Raw genomic sequence first — 27,913 nt, 5'->3', positions numbered from 1 at the left:
TGAAACGGATGCAGGTAATTGCATACAAACGTAGCAATCCCTCACTTCCATTGTTTTCACATATTCATATAACAATTTTGAAAAAACATTACTAGAAAAGTTATTAATTGATCTATCTTTGTGTATGTAAGTATTACTAATTCTAATCGGAACTATTTTTTGCGAATTCTTCTCTACATTTGTCACATTCTCTGTATGCATCTCAAACTCAACTTTAAAAGTAACTAATAAAACTAAAACACCCCATAGAAGCATTAATAATCCAGTACAGCAGCAGCACATTCTACACCACCTTTTAAAGAAGGCACATCTATTTCGATTATCCTCTATGTTAGCCATTTTACTACTTTAATTTAGCCTCTACTACTCCACTACTGAAATTGGAACTCTTAAATTCTTCAACAATTCTTTTCAAAAAAATTTTTTCAGTCTTTCCAAATGATCCTTTCGTTCACTTAATCCAAGTGAATCCTTCCTTTATTCAGTTTGGATACTTGTCATTCTTAACTTCAATTTCTTCAACATCAAATTGTATTAGATCTCCAACATCAAAATCCTCAGCATTTGACTCTTCTCCAAAGTCAGTCAAGAGTACTTTCAGGATTTCACCAGTATCTTCCTCAACCACTTCTCTCAAGATCTCTTCCGGATTATCTCGAGTCACTGCTTCTTCTTTTCCTTCTTCAGACAGTGCCACATAAGACCATTCCGGTGATCTGTACTTTTGGTTGGGTCTTCTTACTCTTTTTATTTCTACTGGTTCTTTTGATTCCTTTGATTCTTCTCCTTCAGCTTTTGAACTTTGACTCGATACTTCATTCACTTGTTCAGCTTTTGATGTATTTGCCCTTATTATTCTGTATCTCAGCCTCTTAACTCTGTTGTTAGGCCAACGATCTCCTTTTATCACCTTTTTCGGCTTTATTTCTTTATTACTTCTTTCTCCAATCCAAGTTCTCTTTCTCAGAACTCGACCCTCTGTTTGTTCATTCTCATCATCCAATTCTGTTTCAAGTGCCTTCTGTTTTCGTTTCCTAGCAGTTTTCTTCTCTTCCACAGATTCTTTCACCACTGTTTGAGATTTCCCTACTTCTGTCCCTCCTCGAGTCTCCGACACGCAATCTTCTTGCTGTCTACTTGTCCCTTCACCTAGCTCATCAAGAATGTTCCCTACACCTCCTCGGGGGTCTTCCGCAATCTGTCCTTCTCTATCTTCTTCTGACCCTACTTCTTCAAGTATAATCTCAAGTGGTTCCTCAATCTCCTCCTCTTCTGATTCAGGAGTAGTCTCTGTGAAATTTCTCTTTTCTTTTCTTTTTCCTTCACTGCTTTTTGAAACTTCAGGCTCTCTTACAGAATCTGATCTTTTCTCTGATACTCGCAGTGGTTCATTTGAAGCTTTTCCTGCTTCTTTCCTCACTGATTCTGTATCTTCATCATCACTGGAATCTGACTCTTCAAAATACTCTTTACCAGTCCCTTCTTTTGGGTTTGGAACTCTCAGAGTATGACTTGCATGTACCCAGTGTTTCACTCCAGCACACTTTACTGCAGTTGTCGTAGTCAGAATAACTTGTCTCGGCCTTCCCCACCTTGGAACCAAGCAATTTCTTCTTCTGTGTACCTTAATCCTCACCCAGTCTCCTGGACTCAGATCATGGGCTTGCTTCTTCTCAAGTGTGGTAGCTTCTTCTCCAACCTGGTGAAACACAGAATGAACTGCGTCAGCCAGGCCTTTACAGTAATCCCAAATCATGTCATCAGTTATTGTCACCAACTTATTGACAGGCACAAATGCATGGCGCATTGCACGTCCCATGATTATTTCGTGCGGACTCAAGCCAGTAGTTCTATCTGGAGTAGATCTAATAGTCATCAGCACTAGAGGTAAAACATCTGGCCATTTCATGCCAGTGGCTAAGCACATTTTTCCAATCCTGTTCTTGATTGTGCCATTAATTTGCTCAACCACACCAGAAGCCTCTGGTCGGTATGCACAATGTAGCTTCTGCTGTATTTTCAATGCTTCACAAATCAAACCCATGAGTTCATTTTGAAAGTGTCCACCTCTATCAGACTCAACTGTTACTGGAAACCCGTACCTAGGAATCAACTCCCTTAACAGTAACTTTGCCACTGTTATTCCATCATTTCTTCTAGTCGGGTAAGCTTCCACCCACCTTGAAAACAAACAGACTACCACTAGAACATACCTCAGTCTGTTTACTTGGGGCATTTCAATGAAATCAATCTGCATTCTTGTAAAATGACCTCCTTCTCTGCCTATTGTTCCCAGACTCACCACTGTCTTTTTCCCAGTGTTAAATTGCTGACAAACCAAACACCTTTGACAGATGCTTTCTGCAATTGTCCTGAACTTTGCATTGTACCAGGTTTGTTTAAATGACCTAACCATCGCATCCCTCCCCAAATGTCCCTGGCCATGATACATTCTTGCCATTGACGACAAAATGGAGTTAGGCATTACTGGTCTGCCATCTCTGTAGACCCAAACATGTTCTGTTTCTCTTGGAGCACATCCTGCCTTAATCCAATCTTTTTTCTCTTCCTCTCCTGCCTCATCTTGCAACTGTTTCACTTCATCCCATGTTTCTAAAGACATTAGTAAACATCACAGAGAGAAAAGACATTTCCCCCTCTCGGTCCCGATTAATGGACTGATTTGTTTTGGCACAGTATTGCGCAACATCATTTGCGTAACGGTTTCCAACCGTTATAAAATCCTCTCCTTGTCCATGGGCAGCACATTTCACAACTGCTAACTCCTTAGGCAGCTGTATCGCCTCAAGCAATTTACCAATCATTTCAGCATTCTTTTTTTTTTTAAAATCTTTTTATTGGTTTATTCAACAAAACAGAAAGTAAAAACCACTCTTTCGGTGTAAGGCTTAGGACAAAGCAGATTTGAATACATCTTGGCAAGTCAGCACTAGCAGTACAAATATAAATAGGCAAGCAAAGGGCCAAACACATTAGTCTCCATCCCCACTCAATGTGCGAGACAGGGCAGCTAGTCATGGTCGCTGAGGTCAGATTCTGGAGCATCGGGTGGGGGCTCGCAAATGTTCCCCCTATAAACATTCCAGCTACCCCACACCTGGGACCATTTCTTTGGGCACCCTCTGTGTACATATACCGCTTTTTCCGTCACCATTACAAGGTCCATGTCTCGGATCCAGTGTGCCAGGGTCGGTGCCTGTCCGGAACCCCATCTCTGGGCTATGTTACGTTTTGCGAGCATGAGCCCCAATGTCACCCAGAGCTGGGCCACTCTTACGTGGTCGGTCTGCTCCCAGACGTTAAGAAGGCAGAGCCGAGGTTCAGGCAGGGTGGGGATTTTGGTCACTTGGGAGAGAGTACGGAACACCCCCTTCCAGTAAAGCGCTATGACGGGGCATTCCCATAGGGTGTGGAGGAAGGTTCCCTCGTGACCGCAGTTCCTGAGGCATAGTGGGGATTCCGTCCGCTGTAATTTGAATAGAAGTGTACGGGTATAGTATGTGCGGTGCAGAATTTTGAGCTGGACTAGCCTTAATTTGGACGATATGCCCACCTCCCTGGGGGATGATAGCGCGGCCTGCCAGTCAGTATCGTCAAAGTCTCCAAGTTCTGCCTCCCATTTCCCCTTAAGGACCAAAAAGGGGTCAGGGCGATTATTGATTATTTTCCGGTATGTTAGGGACGTCGCTTTTTGAATCAGATGTTCAGTGAGGAGCCGGTCCTCCAAGGGCGATGACTCAGGGAGTCAAGTCCCGAGTGGAATCGCCGTCCGAAGTGCATGGTGAATTTGCAGATAGCGGAAATGTTCGGTGTTGGCCAGATCGTATTCTGCCTGGAGTTGGGAAAAGGTGATCACCTTTTCCCGTCGCCAAAGGTCCCCTACCCTCGAAATGCCAATTAGATCCCACTGATGGAATCCCTTGGTGGTACGCAGCAGCCCAAGCAGTTTAGCGTCCCATAGTGGCGTTGCCTGGGTGATCCTACCTGCCCAACCCATCGCACGCTGTGCCGCAAACCATATCTGTAGGGTGTGTGCTGCGGGCCCTGCCTGGACACGACCTCTTCTAGGGTTATAGAGGGCTCCCAGCACCCCCCCCGGAGCCAGCAGTTGCCTATCCATACGGTAGGCAGGGTCGTCGCTTGGTACATGGAGCCACTGATTTATGATCATGAGGTGCGAGGCCCAGTAGTAGGTTTTAATATCTGGGAGGGCTATTCCCCCGTCGTACCAGCCACTGGTGAGCTTATGGAGCGCAATCCGAGGTGCCCTGTCCTCCCAAAGGAGACGGGTGATCTCCGCATTCACAGCCGTGAAATAAGAGGGCGCCACCGGGAAGGGGGTATTCTGTAGCGCATAGAGGAATCTAGGGAGAGCGAGCATCTTAAAGAGCGAGGCCCTTCCAAGCAAGGTCAGGGGCAGCGCTCGCCAGTGCTTGACATCAGTACGAAGCCGTTGGAGGGGCTTCATTAGGTTTTCAGCCACAAATTTATCCCGTTCTGTAGTAACATATATCCCTAGATATTTGAATCCTTCCCGGGCCACGAGAATATTGCATCCCCTCGGGGGCCGAGGCGGGGGGCCTCGGAGCATATATAAGATGGATTTCTCCCAGTTGATTTCGTAGCCCGACCGTCGCCCGTATGACTCACATATGTCGAGGAGACAGGCGATAGAGCGCGCAGGCGAGGCCAGATAGAGTAGTACATCGTCTGCATAAAGGGAGATCCGATCCTCCCAGTCTGGCCTCCATTTGAGGCCACGGATCACCGGATCCTGGCGCACCCATGCCGCCAAGGGCTCGAGAGCCATGGCAAAGAGGAGAGGGGAAAGGGGGCACCCCTGCCTTGTCCCCCGCCCCAGAGGGAAGGGGTCAGAGACACGGCCGTTTACCACCACCTGCGCAAGCGGCTGGGTGTACAGAAGCTGAATCCACGCGTAGATCTTGGGGCCAAGCCCCATGTGGCGGAGAACGGCGAACAGGAAAGGCCACTCCACCCTGTCAAACGCCATCCGAGCATCCAACGAGAGTATGGCCGCATCCTTCTCTATCGTGGAGCGGCAAGCAAGAATGCTATGCAGACGCCGTAAGTTTAGAGCGGTGTTCCGGTGCGGCATAAAGCCTGACTGGTCAGGGTGGATTAGGGTGGAGAGGTAGGGCTGCAGTCGTGTTGCCAGTAACTTTGCCAGGATCTTAGCCTCGGCGTTGAGCAGCGAAATCGGGCGATAAGAGGAGCACTCGTGCGCCGGTTTGTTGGGTTTCGGGATCGCCACTATTGTAGCCATCCTCTGATCCAGGGGGAGGGTCCCCTTAGATAGACAATCCCTAAACATGGCTCGCAGGTGCGGGACTACTAGGGAGGAGTTGTGCTTATAGAACTCGATCGGGAGCCCGTTGGGCCCCAGCGCCTTCCCTGTGCGAAGGGACAAGATTGCCAGCGTTATCTCGTCGTCTGTCAGGTCCGCCTCGAGGGCCTCTGTTTCAGAGGAAGTCAATCGCGGCATCACGATGTCCCGAAGGAATAACTCGTTTTCTGCCATGGTAGAGGAGGCTTCAGGCGTATAAACGGATTGGTAGTGGGCCGCGAATGCCTCCGCTATACGCTGAGGGTCTGAAGTAAATTCCCCCTCGTTGAGCCGGATCCGAGCCACCCATCGCGACGCTCGGTCCCCCCTCTCAAGCCATGCAAGCAGTTTTCCCGCCTTGTCCCCAAGTTCATAGACTGTGTGTTGGGTTGCCACCTGCCGAGCACGCGCTGCCTCCCATAGATGGGACCTATACTCCTGCTGCGCCATGCGGAGTGTATGCGCCGAATCCTCATCCCCTAGTTGTGTATGGGACGTTTCGGCCTCGGTTACCGAACGCTCCAGCTCTAGCACCGCCTGCCGCTGGGTGTTCTTGTGATCAGAGATGACGGAGATGGCCTGCCCACGGAGGACAGTTTTGAAGGCTTCCCAGAGGGTTGCCGAGCTTCTGACGGAGTCAGCATTTTCGGCGAAATAGTGCTTGGTCGCGGTTTTGAGGGCCTTATTGATTTTAGGGATTTTGAGGTACCCGGGATGGACCGGAAACATAGTGCGTTTACACGGGTCGTTGGTCGCAAACGTTACCACCACAGGCGAGTGATCCGAGATGCCCCTGGGGAGGTGCGACACCTCGGTCACCCCAGTGAACCCGGCAGGCAAAGTGAAGATGTAGTCAATGCGCGAAAGGGTGCGGTGTGCGCCAGAAAGAAAGGTGTATTGTCTCTCATTGGGCCTATATTCTCTCCAAGTGTCTACCAGGCCTAGCGCGGCGGCGAATTCGGTAAGAATGGAGGTGTCCCCCCCGTGTGCCCTGTGTGACGACCTGTCAAGTGTATGATCCATGGTTGCGTTGAAGTCCCCACCTATGATAAGTTCCCCATGCGGGAGTGCCAACAGGAATTCACCCAGTGCCCTAAAGGAGACCTGGTGCAGTGTAGGGGGGATGTAGACGGTTACTAGGTTGTATACCTTCCCCTCCCATTGGCATGTGAGTGCTGCAAAGCGGCCATATTCGTCCCTACGGGAGTCTAGAAGGATTAGGGGGAAACGTTTGTTAATCAGTATGCCTACCCCTCTGGAACCTGTCGTGAACTCCGAGTGTGTCGCCATCTTGAATCCAAGCCTATCCAGGGCCTTGGTGGCAGAACCCACCAGGTGCGTTTCTTGTAAGAGTGCCACCGCGGGCCCCTTACGCTTGAGGTATTGTAGCACCAGCCCACGTTTAATCTTGTCCCCTAAACCATTGACGTTCCAGAATAGGACCGCAAATGAGGGACGTCGCTGCTGAGTAGGGACGTCGGGCATTGTGTCAATGGTTACGTGGGGAGAGCTATGTGATGCCATCTACAGGGTGGGATATAGAGATAGTCCACTGTAGTATGCCACCCCTGTGCCCCTGTGCTCGCCTAGTCAGCCTGAAGTGCCCGTGAGTGGTAGGTGAACCTGAACTAAAACACAATTCAACATAACAGCAAAATCCCCTGCCCTCCTCCCCCCTCCCTGCCTCCCTGCCATGCGGATTTAAAACTACCCGCCACCCCAACTCAGCAGAGTGCTTAGTTCCCATAAACTGGTTACGTGCGTGTGGGGGGAAAACCGCTCACTGTTCAGCTGCCGATCCCCACACCAGAGGCTTGTCCCTTCAAGCAGTCAAATGTCCGATACTAGCCGGGGGCCCCGAGTTCGTAGCCTCCTGCAAAGTTAAGGCCCCCTTGGGCCGTCTGGAGCATCAAGGCCGCAGATCGCCGGGTGACAGCAAGTCCGATCGTCTCCATACCTTCATGTTTCACGGCGTTCCATCTCCTGCCCCCGACTCCTCGACACCCAAGTCCCCGGAAGAGGCTGAGAGGCCGCCAGGGGTATGCTCCCCCCTGCCCCTCGATTTAGCAGGACGCCATCCTTCCAGCCACTCCGAGGCCTCCGCTGGCGATGTAAAGAACCAAGTGCGCCCCTCCGCCTCCACTCGGAGCTTTGCAGGAAATAACATCGAGTATTTAAGCTCTCGAGAGCGGAGGTCCGCCTTGACCGCCATAAAGTCTCTCCGCTGTCGCACCACCGTCGCTGTATAGTCCGGATATAGGGTGACCGTACTGTTTCCCACCCGCAGTGGGGGGGCCGCACGCGCCGCCTGGAGGATTGCATCGCGGTCACGGAAGTTGAAAATGCGGGCCAGAATCGGGCGCGGGGGGGCCCCCGGCCGAGGCCTCCCGCCCGGCACCCGGTGGGCCCGTTCCACCGAGAAGAACTTGGAGAGCCCACGAGGCTGGAGTTGGTCAGTAATCAGTTTTTCCACGAAGAGGTCTAATGCCGGGCCGCGTTCACTCTCCGGCACACCAACGACCCGCACGTTGTTGCGTCGGGACCGTCCTTCCTGGTCCTCCAGTTTGGCCAGCAATTGCTTTTGCGTCAGTTCCAGGGTCTGTATGCGCTTGTGGTGGTCCGCCGAGTCCTGCGTGAGGGTCGTCGCGGTGGCCTCGACCTCTTTAAGTCTTGAGTTGATTTTGGCGACATCTGCTCGGAGTAGCGCCACATCCGTGGAGATCGTACCAATGGAAGCCTGCATCTGCGTCAATGTGGCCATGACGTCCGCCAGGGTAAATTCCACAGGTTTGTCGGAGGGGGGGAACTGCTTCCGATCCGGTAGGAATGCAAATTTGTCCAGTTTGGCCTGCGCCCCACCACGGTGGCCTTTCCCTCCCATGGCGCCAGGCAGGCACCGAGGATGCGCCCGGACGTGTCCCGCGTGTAGGGTGGTCACAAAGATGCACCGCCAGATCCGTCGCCAGGAACATTTCAGCATTCTTTATCGGAGTTCCACTCGATGTCAAGAAACCTCTTTGTAGCCAAAGCTGGCCAAAATCATGCACAACTCCAAATCCATACTGACTATCAGTCATCACAGTTGTCCTCAAATCTTTCCCAATTTCGCAAGCTTTTGTCAATGCTATCAATTCAGCAACTTGCGCAGATTTCACTCCTTTCAATGGTGATGCTTCCATGACCTCTGAAACTTTGCACACCGCATATGCTGCACACAACACACCATTATCATTTCTCAGACATGATCCATCCACAAACAACACATGATCACTCTCATGTAAGGGAAGATCCCTTATGTCTGGTCTCGGTTTTGTACAATACTCAAGCACATCCAAACAATCATGATCATCTTCCATCTTCACACCCACGTTTTCAATATCCGGCAAGAGTGTCGCTGGATTCACATTCACACATCTTTCAAGAGTTACATTTGATGCTCCCAGAATCACTTTTTCATATTTAGTCAACCGACTATGTGACATGTACTGGGTTCTGCTTCTTGTCAAAAGAATTGCCACATTGTGAGGTACGAATACCCTTACAGGATATCCCATTATGATTCCCTCACTTTGTTCCAGACTTCTGCATGTTGCAGCCACGGATTTCAGACAACCTGGTAAACCCACAGCTACGGGGTCAAGTGTCGATGAGAAGTACGCAATAGGCCTTCTCAGTAATCCATGCTTCTGAATTAACACTGAAAGTGCACATCCATTTCTCTCACTGCAGTACAACTCAAACTCCTTTTCGTAGTCAGGCATACCCAAAGCTGGAGCCTCACACATTTTACTTTTGAGCTCTTCAAATGCTGCCATTTGTTCTACATCTAGATCCAATGGGTCTGTCATCTCACTTTTTGTCAGTTTAATCAGTGGCTTTGCTATTAAAGAAAAATTAATTATCCACTGACGACAATAACCCACCATACCCAGGAACATTCTCACTTCTCTCTGAGTTTTTGGGGCTTTCATTTCTCTGATTATTCTGATCCTGTCATCCGTCACTTTTCTCAGACCCTTTTCAATATTGTGTCCAAGATAATGTACCTCTTTCTTGCAAAATTGCAATTTGGCTGGAGATACCTTTAACCCTCCATCTGCCAGATGATTCAGTAAAGCTATGGTATCTACTTCACAAGCTTCACGTGTCTTTGATGCCACAAGTAGGTCATCAATATACTGCACTAGTACTGAGCTCTCAGGCATGATTAAACTCTCCAACGATTTCTTCAATAACTGATTGAATATCGAAGGACTCTCTGTATACCCCTGTGGGATACGACACCATGCTAAAATACGCTGGCCAAACCTAAATGCAAAAATCGGCTGGCTATCATGATGCAATGGAATTGAAAAGAACGCATGACACAAATCAATTACTGTATACCACTCAGCATCATGTGGAATTTGATACAGGATCACTGATGAATTTGGCACGATAGGACAACATGCCACCACGATTTGATTAACTTTTCTCAAATCCTGTACGATCCTAAATTTCCCATTAGGCTTTTTTAGTCCCATTATCGGTGAATTACACGGACTACTCAGTAGTTCTCTCAGGACTCCCTGCTGAATCATTTTCTCAATTATAGGAGTTATCCCTTCAATTATTTCTGGTGTCATTTTGTATTGAGGAATGTTAGGATATGTAATTCCCTCTTTCACTGCAATTTTCACTGGATCTACATTATTCATCAATCCCACATCCTCTCCAGTAAAATCCCAAACTGTCCTTTTCACTGTGTCTCTCAGCTCTCGAGGCAAATCCTCCGGATTAAACACAGCAAATGCACCAATTAACTCACTTTCTCTATTCTCTAGAGTCATTCGGTACAAAACATCTTCATCTGGTGTCTCAAAGGCTATTCCATCCGGTGTACAAAAAATTGTGCAGTTCATCTTGCACAACAAGTCCCTACCTAACAGGTTCACTGGACTCGTGTCACAGACAATGAATCTGTGCATGTCTGAAAATTTCCCTATCTGTACTCTTACTGGTTCAGTAAGACGTGTTCTGATTTGCTTATTGGCTACACCAACTACTTGGATTGCTTCATCCGAGAGAGGAAGATTTCTAACATCTGTTGACCTGACAGTTGATCTTGTCGCACCTGTGTCTACCAAGAAAGTAACACTTTCCTCATTTATTTTCCCATCCACAAATGGTCCTGCCTGGTCTATTTCTAGAGTTGCACCAAGTATGCACTCTTCTTCCTCTCCTCGGCACCGTCAATAATCACCCTCAGATTCACTCCCTTCACTCTTTAACAAGTACTGTTGTACCTTGTTTAAACGTCTTGGTTTGTTTACCTGTTCATCATTGTAGAATCCTGAATCCTGATTATACTTTTGTAACCCTTTATTCTGCGGCAAGGGCGGTTTTGGCTCTTGGCTCTGCTGTCTCACAACTTTCTGTTGTTGCTGCTGTTGATTATTTCCTTCATTCTGCACCTGTTGATTTAAGGATTTATTCTCATTACTCACTAATGGTGGATTAGGACATTCTGATCTCCAATGCCCCAATTGGCCACAGTTGTGACAAGGAAACTTTTTTTTCGCTTCCTCAAGACTTCCTTTTCCTTTCCCTGCATATCTAGGTCTATTCCCTGCATTGTTTCCTGGATTATTCGCCTGTTCCACTAACTGTGCTTCCTGTCTTTCCGCAACTTTCACCTGTGCCCACATTGCTTTCTCTTTCAGCTTTCTTTGTTTCGCTTCAATTTCATCACTAAAGTATTTTGCATGTCTCAGAATCTCATCTACTTTCTTACTCTGCCAATCCACTGTATGCTCACGAATTCTCTCACCAATTTCAGGTCTAAGGCCATATACAAATCTGTATACAAAATGACTCAAATCTTTGTCACCCAGGTGTTCATCTCCACTGAATTGTTTAAATGCCAGTATCAGCCTCTCGTAAAAAGCATGAACTGATTCTTTCGCTTCCTGTTGTGTCCGATCTATTTTTACCCAGTCTGTCTCTTTTGCAGGAACTTTACTCTTCAGGTATACCATCACCTGATCATACTTTCTCATTACCTCTGGATCTGGTGCCCCTGTTCTTGGGTCTCTTGGATATTCCTCAGTAGGCCAACTCACAACTATTTTACACTCAGTCCACAAGTCTGCTGGAACAATTATATCAAACAGACTATTCAGGTCAACCCACAGCACTTTTGACAATTTCACAAACCTATCTACCTGCCTATACCACTCGACGGGCTTTTCCCTCAATCGAGGGAAATCATTCGTAAATGATAAAATATCCTGTCTGGTCCAAGGAACATGTACATATCCTCCTCCTGGTATTTCTCTCATAGGATAATTATCCACCGGTTTTTCTTTTTCTCTCACTGGAAATGCTGAATAAGTTGTTCTATCTTCAGCTTCCTCTCTTTTCTTATACCACCTATCCTTCCACTTTTCTACATCACCCCATCTTCGCAATAATGCTACCATTTCCTTAATCTGTCCTGTTCTACCAGTAGCATTCAAATTTTCAATATCCTTCTCTGTAAAATCCATCCTGTAGGTTTTTTGTAAAGCTTTCACTTTATCAATGTCAATTCCCTGCTCATTCGCTATTACTCTTAGCCTGTCATGTGTATTTCTTGCTCTCCAGGTAATGTTCTTGCACATAAACATTAACTCACCATCATGATGACTCTTCAGAATTTCTGTTGGAACTGTTCCTGTAACAAGCTCTTCTAGTTCTACACGTAACCTAGCCACGTCAATTACTTGTGAATCTTTATCCTTTTTCTGTAGAACTTTCATCCAATCATTCAAATCTTCAACTGTTATTTCAGCAGTTTTTTTCACTGGAACCACTCTCTTCTGCGGTTCTAAAATTGGCATCCCTGAACAACTAGCTTCACTAGCATCCAGTATTTCACTACATATATCATGTCTTGATTGTCTCAGGTCAGTTCTTTCTGCTCTTTTGCCTGAATCTCCTGAAGGACCAACTGAATTTGTCAAATTATTTCCAACATATGGAATCACCAGTCCATTTTCACCTGTCCTCTGTTTGTCAAACACAGGCATAACCGGACCTATAGTTACAGGCACCGTAACAGCTTCCAGATTCTTCGTTAACTCTCTAATCTTTTCAGTCAGCTCTGTTGTAGTTCTGGCTAATTGTCTGGCATTCTCATCAAGGTAGTGACCACTTCCTAACTCAGGTGTCTCATTTTCTGTCTCATTGACACAAACTGTATCTCTTATCGGAGAAACAACTGGTGTACTCTTATCCGGTTCTGGTCTATATGGAGGTGGTCTCTTGTAAATCATGTCATTCAAGACCTCATCCTCATACTCATTAACTCCATATTTTCTCATTTCTGACTCAGGAACCCTTTCTGCTCCTCTTTCAACTGTTCTCATCGGATATAATCCCTCTGACATACTAACATCTCGCCACCTTTTCATTCGATCATTATGAGTCTCACGATCATGTCTCCTCCCAAACATGTACCTGTAGTACCCTCCAGATCTCTGTTTTTCTCGCTCATGTACTTCCTCTTCCCATTCCACTAAAGCCTCGAACTGTGTAGGTCTTGGTTTCGGGTCTAGACATAACATCTTTTCCCGTAAATTTCTCAACACGGCCAGATTAAATGAACCATGTTCTGGAAATGCTAGAACACCATCTTCTTTAGTATACCTAACCCAATTCTCCAACCATATACAGGTATGAAACCCATATTTCGCAGCCATGAAGGATGCAGGTGTTTTCGTTGGAGGTAACAACTCACCCTCTCTCGTTTTAACATCTTTATCCTTGTTAAACCACTTTTTAATTTTTCCAAAGAATGTTTTCTTCTTTTTCTCTTCTTGGTAATACATTTTAGCGTTTACCAAAAACTCTCTACTCTTTCCGTATTATAAATAAACAATGCGAATTTTCAACCAATAACAGCGCGACTCACACCAACACACTAACCCTGGAGCGTCTACGTCACTAAATAGCTCTTCCAATCCTTGCGCGGCTCACACCAACGCACCAATCCTAGCGCGAACACTATTCTGATCCACTATCCAATCAGAGCGCGGTCTTTCTGACGTCAACAGTCGCTGCAGTCGCTTGTCTCCTGTCTTCTGTCACTCGTCTACCCCTCCTTTACAAAATCTTCTCAGTAGACTTCGTGTCAAAATTTCTACAAAATCTATTAGTTACAACATAAAAACATCTCCATTGTCTGCTTCGCTAACCACAGAATAGTAAAAGAGAATCTATTTCTCAAGAGTCAACAAACTTTCATACATCTCTTAACTGTTTCCTCTAGGACTTGTCCAAAGAGTCTTACAATCAATTAAATGTATATACATTTACGCACATTCATTCATACAAGAAAAATATAGTACATACACACAGAATCCTGCTTCCCGAGAACAGCAAACAATCTGTCCCACTACAGAATTATAACATACATCAACTAAACAGCTTTCCTCTGCCCAGTTTCTCAAACAAGCTCAGAGAATACCTATTACTCCTCCCGCGATAAGCTTTAACGGTAATCCTTACGGATCCCTGGGACTTAAGACCAGAGTTTCATAGATAACCTTCACTATCATACACACTCCTTATATACCAGAAATATCTAATAGTAACATACGACAATGTCACTGATTCCGAACCCAGACAATGTGACGCGCAACTTCAATTGTCACACGTTATTCCTTACAATTCCGTCTTTCCCGAGAGCAGCATATACTTCCCTCTGCCCTACTACGGAACTGCTACCAGCTCCCAAGTTCCAGAAGCACTACATATAACTCAACATTACGACTCCAACATATAGTATTAGTACATATAGCAACATCAACCAATAATCAATAATCAATAAGCTAATGTACAAGCAATCTTATCAGATCAAGACAATCATCAATAACCATCCTACTCTGCTACCAGGAAATTGATAGAGATCAGGGTGTGTATAATATTCCCACTACCACAGATAGAGTAATCTCAGAGTTACACGCACATACATTCATCATACGCTAGGGCCCATTTCACTAACATACGCTCAAATACTCTACCAGCAATAAACCTGTGGAAAGAAAACTCCTAGTCACCCTGCATCTATATCGAGGTCGATAAGACCTGGTTATTATGATTGTCCATAAACATAATCTATACAACCTATACGGCAATAATCAAAACATAATACTCAATAATTGACAAGAAATAATATCCAACACCATGTTCAAATTATATTGCTTTATCTAAAATTAGTCAAAATGAAAATCAATCAGAATAAATCATTTTTCTCATAGTTACCTATTCTAGCTAAATGTCAGAACGGGTCAGGACCAGTCTCTCGGTAAAAGTCTCTCAAGACGAAGTCCTTTCAGCATCAATCCTCAGCAACGCAGATTCGGTACGCGGCAAAGGCAAATGGCAAGTGGCAAAAACCCTCTCTAGGCTAACAATTCTTATAATAAATTGAACAAAAGAAAGATACATAGAAAAGTTGTAATGTCCGCTGGACCGCTGAGCAGAGCGAGAAGGAAAGGATGTAACATCGCTACATTTGAAAATCTCCGCTCAGGAAAAAATCACAAAATAAAGACTACGGAACAGGAACCAAGAAACATAAATGTATCTTGTTAGTTCTACTTCTCCTCGGCAATGAGACCATAGTTCAGAGTCTTTCTCTAAGGCTCCTTTGTTTCCCAAGGCTGCCAAGGACGTTCCATTTCACTTGGAGATTACCCAGGCTGCTGCTGTCCTCACGGAAATTTTAACAAGGCAAGCAAGGACTGTGGTCAGCTGACTTCAGGACCATATTCAGCAGGGCTCTCTCCCATCACGGTTTTCTACTTTCAAATCGAGGCCAGGCTTACAAAATCGGCCATCTTTGTCTAGGCCACCATAGGCCACAATAGACCATCTTAATTAAAAGAAACAAAAACAACGTTACCACAGCATAGTGATTAAACAGTGCTAATCCCACTAATACCCTTATGTGTATGTATCTATCTAGCACTTGCAACATAGAAAAGCATTAATTCGAAAAGCGTTTTGTGCTCAAAAATAAACAGCACATAGCAACATTTAAACATGAAAACACGCACGTTATTATTAAACAGCACATGTATGCGTACCCACGTGTAACTCTCTCTTATTAGGACAAACGGATTGATTAATATAAACACACTTGCACAAGACAAATAATTAATTATTAGTAATTAATAAATTAATATGACAAATAGACATGCCAGAGCTTCAAAAACCAACGAATTTTCAAACAGAAAACTCTGCTCCAGCAGGTGAGACATCTGCCTTCCAGGCGGATAAAGCGGGCAACAGGCATGTGTGTCTCTGAATGCAGGGTTCCTTTACTCCCTGTATTTTTCTGGATGTGTCAGTGCTGTCTGTCATTTTGTCTTTCTTTTTGGGTCAGTAACGCTGCCTATTAGTGTTTCTGTCTCTGTGGGGATAGAGTGATCTGCGCAGACTCAACCTCCTCAAACTGCTTCCCGCGTGCGGCGTGGCGTGTGTCATCAGTCTGCATTCTTTCTGGTGGTCGGACTCGGAACGTTACGACGCGTGCGGTGCCATCTAGCTGTCACACATTGCCAAACTGTGGTAGAAAGGTGTGTCTCAGTGAGTCTTACAATTTTTTAAATACAAAGAAAAAAAAACATTTTAGGTGAAAAAGGGAAGAAAGGGAAGCATGATAGGTTTTTGGTAAACAGTAGGTAAACATGAGTAGTGCGTCACGTGCTGAGGTTGCGGAAATTCGTTTCTTTTGCAGCTTTCCTGGTGTGCCTGGGTAAAAATGAACCCTTATTTACTACATCGCTGCCCGCGTATCCAGAGGACACAGGTCCTGTCATGGCCCTGCAGCCGTCTGTGCCAGTCCCTCACGCCGTGTGTCAGAATGCCCTCCTCCTCCTCCTAAATGTTATCGTTCTGAGACGAATTCGGAAGGGTAGGAGCAGCCGCCGGTACTGGTCATCTAACGCCTTTTCTGGACGTTTTATTAAAACACCTTCCTGAGCTCCGCCCCGCCCGGACCCCCTCTTCCGGGGCCCTCTACCTACGCTCCCTGCACAGGGCCACCATGAGCCTAGAGCCGCCCCTGCAGCCTGTTTGGTGGCCGCCTGGTGCACCATGGCAAAAGCGGGCCAATGTCCCACAGGCGCTGGGAGAAAACTACCATTCCACCCGAAAGAGGTCGATTTTTCCTTTTGGGAAATACAAATGCTGTTTGGGTCGGACAATGGTGCTGTTTTTTTTTATTTTTATTTTTACTTGAAATGGTATTGGCATGTCAACTAAATCACTTTCATAAAACAAACTGCATGGAACAGGCTACCTCTCTGTCACTCCACAAATTGTCTGGCACGCCGGGAAGTCTCCCTTCTCCTTGTTGCCTTACCTTTTTTGTGACTTTTTTTTAAAGATGCGCTGAGAGTGGAGGTACTCTTGACAAAAACTGTACAGAGTGAAAAGTGGTCCGACTGACTACAGTAGTTAAATAATCAAAACAGCAGATGTATGCCTACGCCATGTATATTACTCAAAACGTGCAATGTTTATAGCCTGCCTGTCTACCTTTCGTAAGCACGTGTGTCAAAGTGTGCTCATAAACCTTGAGAAGGGTACAGCCAGGACGGCGAGCTTGGTCCATGTTTTAATAAAAGTGGCCACCAGCACAGCCTCTGGTCCTAGAGAGAAACCATCAGGCCAGCCCACCTCTTGTAGACGATCATCTATTCTCTGTCAGGGTTCACGCCAGCTGTTCAGCACTCCGCTGAGGAAGAAGCCGCTTCTCTGACACCTGGCCCTATATCTGCAGTCCAGTTGTTTCAGTGGAAGCCACTCCTAACCAAAGGTCCCAAAACCATTAGGGTGTAAAATGGTGAAAACCCCTGGCTGGGACCAGGAAGCCCTGACCACACGGAGCTAGGTGGCAAGCGCCTGTTCCTGGATAAAGAGAAATGGACTTGGGGTTTAAAGACCAACAGTAGAGAGGACCCGATGACAAGGAGTGACCCCTCTGCGCTGACACTACAGTGGGGCTGCTCAGCACAGGTCGTTTGGATCCCAAACCCGTTTCACGGAAGCCGCCTCCACAGGCAAAGATTCTCAGGTTCCCTTTAAACCTCATGACAGACGGATTGCGTTGTGCTTTGACTCCGAGCTAAGCTGATAAAAACAGCCTGCCTGCTAGAAAGCCAGCTTTTAAGAACAGCTTGCGCCTAGCTGTCTCCTGTACACATTTCAATCAAAGTCCTGGAAGTCTCGTAATTCCGTTATCATTTCCCTCTTTCTCTGTTAAATGGAAGGAAATACACTAAAGGCCCCTTCTTATGGGTCTGAATGCCTCTGTGTGACTTGAAAGAAAGCCTTTGGCATAAACCTGCTGCTTAAGGGAAATGCTCGGGCTCCAGACATGGCATCATATCAAGGCACAGGAGGGAGGTGCTCGTGATTGGAGCCACCTCTGGACTTTGATATTTCTGTTTCTATATCGTTTATTAGATTTTTAAATTAAGTGCAACAATACAGATGTGCATTGCCATCTTGTGCAATCAACTACACGGTTCATCATGGAAATCTCCCTGCCTACATCTGTCCCCCATCCCCACAATCTTTTACCCCCGACATACCCAACGCTCCTTGATCCATTCTTCTGCTACATGGGAGCAGTAAGCGTGCTCCCTTGTACATTCGTGTCAGCCTATATCTCCAGTGAAGGGTGGGATCTCCAACTTGACCGACAACAGAGCCTAAATCTTCCCTAGTCATCCCTGAACCGATTTCTGGCCAAAATGTTAAGGGATCTCAGCCTTTTGAAAGAATGTATGTCATTTCTTGCCAGTCCCATGCAGGGAAGGTCACTATTGTCTACCAAATTCTCGCCACCATTATAGGGGTGGCCCTGGTTAGTTCTGCAGGGAAACCAGCTAACACATACCCTTCTTTAATTAGTCGAAGTTTAAATCTTGCGATTTGGCAGAAAATCTCTTTTGGAAGTGTCTGAAATCATGGCCTCCTTGGCAAGGACGTTTCTCAGCTGGCATGGGTGAGGCCCATAACTTGGAGGTATGGAGTCTCAATTACTGTCCTGTTCTTTTATCATTCAACATGTCTTCTGTTCTGCAAGTCACCTCAGTAGCCCTCCTGCTTTGTGATTCAACCCTGTTCCCAAAGTTGACAATTCCAGAAAACAGTTGCACAATTTTTATACAGTATCAATGTAAATTATTATGAATATTATTGAATTGTGTTGTGTCCTTCCTATTTTACATTCTAACGTGGGTAACTTCGGACTCTATGAGTAGATGAACAGTCCTTGTCTTTCCATACCAGATGTGCATGCCCTTGGAGTGGCTCTATGCTTAGTCTCTCTCTCACCTTTTCACTAATTCACCCAACTCTTCAATTGTTTGTACCCTAACCCTCAGTTGTGAGATCTGTTGTGCGGTAATCTATTTCCAGCATCATCAGATGTCACACTTGGCCAGTCACAAGTGGTTTAAGCAACACTAAACTGTTACAGGAAGGCAGTTAAAATTAATTTCAAGTTGCCCACACCATCGCCCTACCCTGCCAATGGGACACCGCAGGCTGAAAATGATTCTCCGCGCTAAGCTACCACTAGGAAGTGTCTGTTGTTTTTTGATCTACAGTACGTAGAGAATTTATTTGTTGAAGAAACCACCTGACTCCTCACCTGTATGCAAGTGTACTATAGAATAATCCATACTTGCCTATAACTCATATAACTCTATTATGTGTAATAAACTAACTTTGTATTTGAAAAACATAGGCTGCTTGATTTAGTAAAATGATTGTGTACAGCGTTGAATTATGCTATTCTCGGTTTACCACTTGCTTCTTTCATGTGGAAGAATCATTTTTTCTGCTCTGCTTGAAATATAAAAGCTTGTTTACTGTGACATGTTCACTGTTTGGGCCTGATGGGGATGCCATCAGTTAGTCTGCTGGGAAAGCCCCTGCATCAGTGGCTACTCACAGGGGAGTTGAACTGACTGCCATCCCCAAGCAGGTGAGGAGGAGGGAGAGGTTTGATTTCAGGGGCCTGGTTGTAGTGCGGCTTCTATCTTATACTTACTACTACTGAGTGTTAACTTCATAGGGAGGGGCCACAGCCATTACTAATCGAAGAAGACTCAAGTTACAACAAGTGAAAAAGGGGGAATGGGAATGGCCATATTCCCGAGACTGTTTGTAGGAGTATGGAGGCCCAGAGTGAGGTTGGACCGGCAAGGGAGGCCATTTAGAAAGAAGGCAATGGAACTTCTGTGTTCTTTATGATGGACCAAGTTCAGTCCTCTGAGAATAGGAAGGTGGACCTTTACACCCCTTCCCGCTCATTACACCTTCAACAGAACCACCCACTGCCTAAACAAAGCACACACTAGTCTATTCCTACTCCCTCTCCCCACCCATGTTGCCTGCAACAGGACCATCCTCTCTCTAATGAAGATACCCATCTAAAAAGTCCAATCCTTTTTAGGTCGAGCCTGGGCAGCGCATGCACTGCTCTGCTAAGCATGCTGTATTCGAGTATGGACTCGAAGCTCCGCCCATATTTTTCTTTGGCTTGTATCATTGTCCTTTGTAAATGCTGACTTCTGATTCGTTAATAGACTTGTTATTCCCTCCTCTGTACCACTTTGTCTTCATTTGTAACCTCCAATGAGGACTTGCCATTTTACTTCTGTTGTTGCACGGTATGTATTATTTAGTCTGTAAGCACTATTTTCTTTAATGCGTTTCTCCTACTGTGCGCTTTCCCTTTCCAAACAGCCAGGGACAATGGCGGTCGCTTCTTTGAAAATGGAATAGGTCTCGAATTTATAAGAGCTTGAGCTATTGGCATTGTAAATGCCAATGCCTTTATTTATGTATTAATTATCAAAACCGATCAATAAAAGGCATTGGCATTCACAATACCAATAGCTTAAAGTCTCACAAATGCGAGACCTATTACATTGCAAATGCTTTTTTAACCTGTTCCTGAGCATAACTAACTTTCCATTGGCCACTCCTTAGACTAACTAGGCTATCAAGGATCTTGTGGAGGGAGGGCATCTTCAGGTGCGAGCAGTGTGACTGACAGCTGCCGAGCCAGCGAGCTGGTGTGCCTAGACTGCTTGCGGTGGCTGTGATGTTCCCTAGCCAGCTGGGAGGTTGATAGAGCTGCTGTCTATCTTCCTTCCAGGGACCCAGCTAGCTGAAGGCCTCTTTAGCGGCCTCTATTTTGGCTTGGTACAGCTGAGAGCCTATCTCCCACTATCTCTTTCGAAATTGGACTTTCTCCTGGGGCTGAAGTCTGGCAGGATGAGCAGGCCGGTCTAAAGAAATAAGAAGAATACATGAATTGTTGCCCCTGCAAACATCTGATTGTATAGTCAGTCACACACTGCTGCAGATTCTCTAGGGCCTCTGAAATAATGTGGTTTTCCCTCCATGGTATTTTTATAGACATAATTACTATTTGCAGTACTTGCCATTAGTTAATTCACCACCACCTGCATAATTATTAATAAAAAACTGTTTGCTCAATCAGATGTAAAGTATTAAAAGTCAAATGAGGTGACACTTATACCTGGCACCAGTAAAGTGTGTTTAATACAAGTTGCCAAACTGCAGATTTAAACTGGTGCAGAAAGAGACTGCGCGTTACTTTTTTAGACATATTTTATAGGACATTTATTGCAACAGAATTAATTGAGCTAACTGGGAGGCATGATGTTTGGACTACCATTGGCACATAATAATTCAGTTGGCTCTACTCTGCCCCGAACCAAATCCACACCATACTCCCAGGCCATATTCAATATCAGTACTACAAATATTGTTTCTGGGTTAGGGAGTGAATGTGGGTTAGGCAAGATTGACTTAAGACCAGGGCTTGGGCTAGGTTTAGGTTCGCCCATGGACGGTTTAGGTGGTTATTAGAAGGCACTCACCGGTTTAAGGGGTGGCTTAAGAGAAGAAAATTAGGAAGGAGTGTGAGAAATGTGGCACGTGTCAGGGTAGACACAGGACACTTGGTGGTGCGTACGGGTAGGCAACACATCTGTTCCATCCCAAAAATGGTAAATTGGTGATCTTTAAAGGCGCTGGGACCAGTTTAAGGGGCAACTCTTTGTTAGAATTAACAAATGGAGCAGTTATTAAGAAGGAAACTTGACTGGCTACTTTCACAAGGACCAACTTCTCTTGTGCTCCCAGACCCTGGCTGTCCTCCTCCTCATGGGTTGGCTATAGAAAAAAAGGCATTTATTAATATTTCTACCAACCAGAGTAGAGGAGCGAGTGGGAATCGGTGATTTGCCCGGATACACTGGAATGCACTTCTCCTTTATATGATTGCCATTGTGAGATGTCAGCGAAAGACATTTGCTAAGATGCATTGTTATAAACATTGTTTTCTCACACTAGGATGTTGGGATTCATGGTATGTGAGTGTAGGAGGGATGGGTGGATATATGGCTTCGTAGGCTGATGTGATATACAACATAATTGTATATGTCTGAATAGGTGTTGTTCCTTCAAGCTGGTAACAAATGATAACGCAATGGGGGTTGTTTTTCTTCCTTCTCCACAGATGTTCCATGGAGTTGGTTGTCGGCAGTACCCTCAGGGAAACAGGAAAAGGAGGCAGTAAGTATTATATCCCGCAAGGCACAGCTAGTTTACCTTCACCAGTACACCCGTGTCACTATGAGCTGGCTTATGCTTTCAAACACCTCCCTAGAATCAGGGTTTGACTACTCTCCTCCTTCCTTTGCCTCAGGATCGTTGTGTGACTAGCTACCAATGGAAGTGCCCACTTTCTTTATTGAATGCAAGGTCTTGCGTGCCCTCGTGGTAGGTTTACTGCAGTGAAATAAAAATCCTGCTCTCTAAGGTTCGCGTCACAATGGATTTCCCATGTAAGTGTGGGGTGTGGGAGGGGTATTCTCCATATCTTCCCTGGAAGAAACGAGTCCTCAGGTTATCGGGAGAGAAAGTCGGCATTGGTTTGCTCCTTCACCTTTCGATAAAATGTCCTAAACCGAAAGGGCTGTAAAACCAAGAACCACCACACTATGTGATCGTTGTTACCTTTGTTGTAGGCCATCCACTCTAAGGGTGCACAGTTGCTTTAAAGCAGCAACTCACAACCCTCCAGATAATATCAAGGGGATTCTATTGCCCACTTGATGGCCAGTGCTTCTTTCTCTACAATAATGTAGTTTTTGTCTCGTTGACAACGTTTTCTGCTTATAAAGATGATGAATTTCTCTACTCCTGCATCATCACTTTGAGACAGGACTAGGGGTGGGCGGTATTTGCGTAATTGCGTTACGCAAATCTCCGCGAAACGGTAAAAAATCTCCGCGAACACGCAGAAATTTCGCGAGCACGCGGAATTGCTTGTTCGCGATGCTTTTTTCCTGTTCACAATTGCTGTTTGCGTGCTCGGGGAGAAATATCTCGCGAACACGCATTTTGAGAACGCGAACAAGCAAAAATTTCGCGAAATCGCGGAAAGCAGACTTTTGAGCAATTTCGCGTTCTCCGCGGAACGCGAAATTACGCAAATTCCGCGAGCGGAACGGAATTTACTGCCCAGGCCTAGACAGGACCGCCCCAAGAACTACGCCAGATGCGTTTGCTTTGCAGGATGAACTGGCGGGAGAAGGCAGGACTGCGAAGAACGGGTTCCGACGTGAGGTTGTTTTGTAACGTGGAAAGGCTCTAATACTTATTGGGAGGGAAGTTTTAAACCCTGGTCAGCTTTCCTGGTATTCTTCAATAGATTGGTCAGGGGGACACAAATTGTGAGAATCTGGGGAAGAACCGTCGATAATAGCCGATCAGTCTAAGGAAGGCCTGGAGATCTCTTTTGGTTTTCGGGAAGGGTACCTGCAGAATAACTAACAGCTTCTCCAATTGGTGTTTTATATGGCCTTCCTCTAACAAATATCCCAAGTACTTTACTTGCTTGGATGCCAGGTAGCTCTTGGTGGGGTTTACCTTCAGCCCTACAGCCCCTAAAGCTTGTAGGATGTCCTGTAAATGTTTTAGGTAAGCATCCCACGTGGTGCTGAAGTGGATGATATCATCAATATATGCGGCTGCATAAGCTCTATGAGGCCGTAAGACATTGTTCATCATTCTTTGCAATGTCACTGGGACACTGTGGAGCCCAAAGGAAGGGGCTGAATAGACCTGGGCTGCAATTGGGGAAGGGGGAGGAGATTTCCTTGCACCGCAAAGGGCCTGGTATGCCTCTGACCATGCCGTCTCCACCTCCTGCCAGGGAGTCACACCAGAGAAGGCAGAACTGGTTCTCGCTGGGCACAGACATTCTCTGCCTAAGAGATCAAAGGATTTTGGGATATAAATATTGGGGCCCTGAACTTTAGAACTCCTTTGGACTAAGAAGACTGCAAAGAAGAAGAGCTGGAGAAGCTGTGAGGAGGAACTACCACTTTGCTGTGTGCTTTGCTGCAATGGCCTGCAGTGGCTGCATCTGTCTTGGGCAGTGAAAGGACTGGACTGAACTTTCTGCAATCCACTTTTGTGAGTTTCTCCAAGGGCTTGAGGTAGAGCTTGCCCCCTGTTCAAGAAGTCTCAGGAACAGTAAAGACTTCAAGTTCTTCTGCCCTCAGCACTGAGAACTGTGTGTTTTGTGCTGCAACAGAAGAAAAAGCAACCCAACGCCGTCTACAACGCCGCTGCCGACTCCGTTTCCTGAAGACACCGCAGAGGGCACCGCCGCACCGTGACCCTGGTCTCACCGTCGATGCCTGCTGACACCGCAACCGAGCCGCTGCTTGCACCGCACCCTGTTAGCCCTGCACTCCGCACCGCCTCGCTTCACGTCGACGCCTTGGTATGCCCGATGACGCCTCTCCATGCCAAAATCGACGCCACTGCTTGCACCTTGGTTCGAGGACACCGCTCGTAAAGTTACACGACGCACCGCTCTCATCCCACACCGCAGCCTTGGCCTACCCACGCCAGTGCCAACGACTCCAGTTCGTCAGCCGACAGCAGTGTGAGAAGGTAGCCTGATATATGCTGTCCACTAGTTCTAGTGGGCACCTTGTATCAGTCCAAACAACCACTTATGGTGATAGGTTAAAGACAACCTTATGTGAAAGCTATCCTAGTGGTAGCTATGGAGAGCAGCCTTCAGGCTAAGTCTTGAAGGAATGTGAACCAGCTTGTTTTACCAGTCTATAATCTCTTGAATGATCAAATGAAAAGACAACCACACCAGGTATATATTCAAAATATATGTATTTAAGATAAATCACACCCCTCTAGTCTCTTTATGAGACTGGAGTTCGAAGTACTTCAGTTACAAATGTTTAAGCATCAGTAAAAGCACAAATACACGTTTGGGCCCTAGGGGCGTACCAAACCATATACTAAAATAGTGGTATAAGAACCACAACTGAAATAGGCAAGGTGCCTATCCCCTCTAGAATCGCTGGGACCCCAAGGAACCACCCAAGGTAGGGACGTCGGGGACCCATGGGAGCCGTATGCAGTGTGGAAACACAACCGCGGGTTCCTATTACTTTCTATGGGGAATGTCGCGGTTGGAATTTTAAAGATTAGGGACACTTCAAATCGAACTAGGACCAAACCCTTTTGGACTTAGACAGTTCTAGGGCTAGCACCCTCGAGAGTACCGGAGTACTGGAGTTACCTCACCCAGGGAAGCCGGGTGCATAGGTGTCTTGGTGTCGGGTCACGTTGTCGATTCCAATGGAAGCCTGCAAAGAACTGCTGCTGCCGTGAAGAGGAGAAGTGTCCGGAGAGATCCATGCCTGGATCTAGGATGTAAGGAACCTGAAAGCAGAGGGGACAGAGTCTGGGTCACTGGCCAGTGACCTAGGGCAGGATGGACCAATGCCCACATATGTCAGGTGCTTCAGGTGAGTTGACGAGTGTCTTGACTCTTCAGCCACGAGGTGCAGGAGGCGTCGACGAAGTCCACGAGCTGGATTCGAGCTGTCCCACGAAGTCTGTCGAGTGCTGCGGTGTCGGTGACCAGAAAGGACCCAACAAGCCTTGGCAACGGCAAGTCTCAGGAAATCAGAGAAAGGACTGCGGTGCAGACCAGCAAGGTCTGATGGACTCACCCAGCGAGGGTAAGGAAGAGGATGTCTGGAGCAACCAGAAAAGCACAAGTAGAAGTGGAGTTGCCTTCATGGGGACCTGCTAGCCAACGGGCTAGTGATCGCGAAGGAGCCTCGAGCGGTCGCACTTGGAGGTGGCCCACGGGTCACTCGTGGAGTGGAGGCCAACAATCTTCAGTGCAGGAGGTGCTCAAGGCTGGGGCTACTCTGAGCCCAAAGCACAACTTCGAGGATGACCAGTAAGATGATGGATCAGCAAAAGTTCACGGTGTCCAGGGGTCACGGTTCCACGTTACCCACGATAGTCATGGGCCTCAGCTTTGCTGTGGACTCAGGGTAGCCTCGGGGAATTCTGGAAATCCACCTCTGGTGATGCAGAGACTTTGGCGTCCGGCGGGAGCTTCAGCAATGCAGACCGGTCAGTTGCTTCTTTGGTGCCTGCCAAGCAGGGGAGTCACTCCTTGACCCCAAGGGAGATTTCTTCCGTCTTCTAGTCGTGGTTCAGAGGTTCGTCCAGGGTATTCTAAAGTCCTAGGGACTGGATTCCTATACTTATACTAAGTTTAGGAGATGGACTAACTGAAGGCCCCACCTATGGGTGGGCCTGGGGTGGGGGTGGTTACACCCCTTCCCCTTTGTCCAGTTTCGCGCCAGAGCAGAGGCTGAGTGCCCCTGCAACCGGTTTGAACTGGGCTATGCACAGAGACACCTTGTGTGCCCCAGGCAGTGTCTCAAAAGCATTCTGTGAATGCACCCACCCTGTCCCAATACACATCAGCCTGTGTGGGGAGGTGGTTACACCTCCCTGTGACAGGAAACCTATTGTCAAGGCCTCCCTTGCCGGAGTTTCCCCCAGCAGCAGGAGGCCAGACCTGTGTCTGTGCCAGTGGCATCCATTTTGTGATGCCAGGGCTCTGAAAGGATTTAACCGGGTTTAGCCAGTGTGAACATGCCTCTCCCTCTAGAAGGGTGGAATGCTACCCCCGCCGCCAGAACTGGCAGGGGGGGTAGTATTCCAAAGCGTTTGACACCAAACACGACAAGTTTTGATTTTGATGCAGCTATTCCAAAGTTAGCGTTTACCGCGAGGTTATAATGCACTTAAGAGTATATGGTATGGCTGTATCACAGAACAGGCATAAGGAAGTATTTACGAATGCTGCAGAGGGGCTCAGCTCATGCCTGGGCACCCTCTCACATAAAACTAAGCACTCTGCCTTCAGGATTATCAAGGCCTGCCATAGGAGCGGCTTATAGGTTTCTATGTGTCTGTATATGGTAGGGATATAGGTAGCCTATACCACAGCAAGGGGTGCAAGCGCACCCTTACCCAGGTTGCAGTAGCAGACCTGTGGTGTCATTTTGGAGTGCTTCCCAGGGGTGGCATAATACATGCTGCAGCCCCTGGTAGGCCTCTGATGTACCTATGCCCTAGGTACATAGTATACCATATACTAGGGGCTTATAAGGCACTCCAGAATCCAATTAGATATGTACCTAATGTACATGGAAACCATTTTAGAGAGGAAGCAGCTAGGCTGTGGTCCTGATTAGCAGGGCCACAGCCAGACTAAAGTCGAAAAACAGTGAAACACCAGCAAAAAGTAGGGGTACCCATGTGAAGCAGATCCTACTCTCCTACAGGCAGCGCTTCAGCAACGATGCCGCCGCTGCTTGTACTGTGACCCGCCAGCACAGCGACATGTACCGCCTCACTTCGCACTGCGACCTCTGGTCTCACGAACTACACCATCTGACGCCGCCACCGAGCTGCTGCTCGCACCGCGACCTGAGGGCACCGCACCGCTGCACTTCGCACCGCAGCACCCGACGCCTGCCGACGCCAGTGCTCCTGACTTCAACAGAGAGGAGTTTGATCTGCCCCGACGACTCCTGCACAGACCTCTGGAACTGACGCCTGTGGACGCCGTGCTTTGAGAAGCTCAATGAGAAGCGGCAGACGCCCTGCATTTCTTAAAGGTACTGTTTGCGGGTCTTCCCATCACTGTAGCTGGCCCCGACACCGCAGTCCGCTATAACTGTTTTTATTTGTTTGCTCACGACGCCGTGATAGCCCCGGACGGAGCTATCGACATCAAGGAACTGGTTTTCAAGCATATTTTGATAACCGAAGATTTTTAAGTACTGTATTGTGGATTTTTTATTGTTTTTGGTCTTGTCTTAAGTATATAAAAATATTGGACATTTTTCTAAACTGGTGTGGTGTCCTTTTGTAGTGCTTACACTGTAATACTGTTGGTTATGTGCAAATGCTTTACACACTGCCTCTAAGATAAGCATGACTGCTTGTGCCAAGCTACCAAGGGGGGTGAGCAGGGGTTATTTTAGGAGTGTAAATCCCTTATCCTGACTAGAGTGGTGGTTTCTGCCTGGCTTTGGCACATGCCCTAGC

The 27,913-nt window shown here is 46.8% G+C and overlaps 1 long non-coding RNA gene across 1 annotated transcript in view; it reads left to right on the top strand.

The window, feature by feature from the left end:
- LOC146772374 (uncharacterized) overlaps positions 1-27,913 on the top strand; it is an 80,022-nt gene that overhangs the window by 34,083 nt on the left and 18,026 nt on the right. Inside the window, exon 2 of the long non-coding RNA XR_014972012.1 lies at positions 21,966-22,021. This is a non-coding gene — a long non-coding RNA (uncharacterized LOC146772374). The remainder of the gene's footprint in view (positions 1-21,965; positions 22,022-27,913) is intronic.

The sequence above is a fragment of the Triturus cristatus genome, chromosome 12 (genome assembly GCF_964204655.1).
Source record: "Triturus cristatus chromosome 12, aTriCri1.1, whole genome shotgun sequence".
Taxonomy (NCBI): domain Eukaryota; kingdom Metazoa; phylum Chordata; class Amphibia; order Caudata; family Salamandridae; genus Triturus; species Triturus cristatus.
This window is presented reverse-complemented; position numbering and strand designations above follow the sequence as displayed.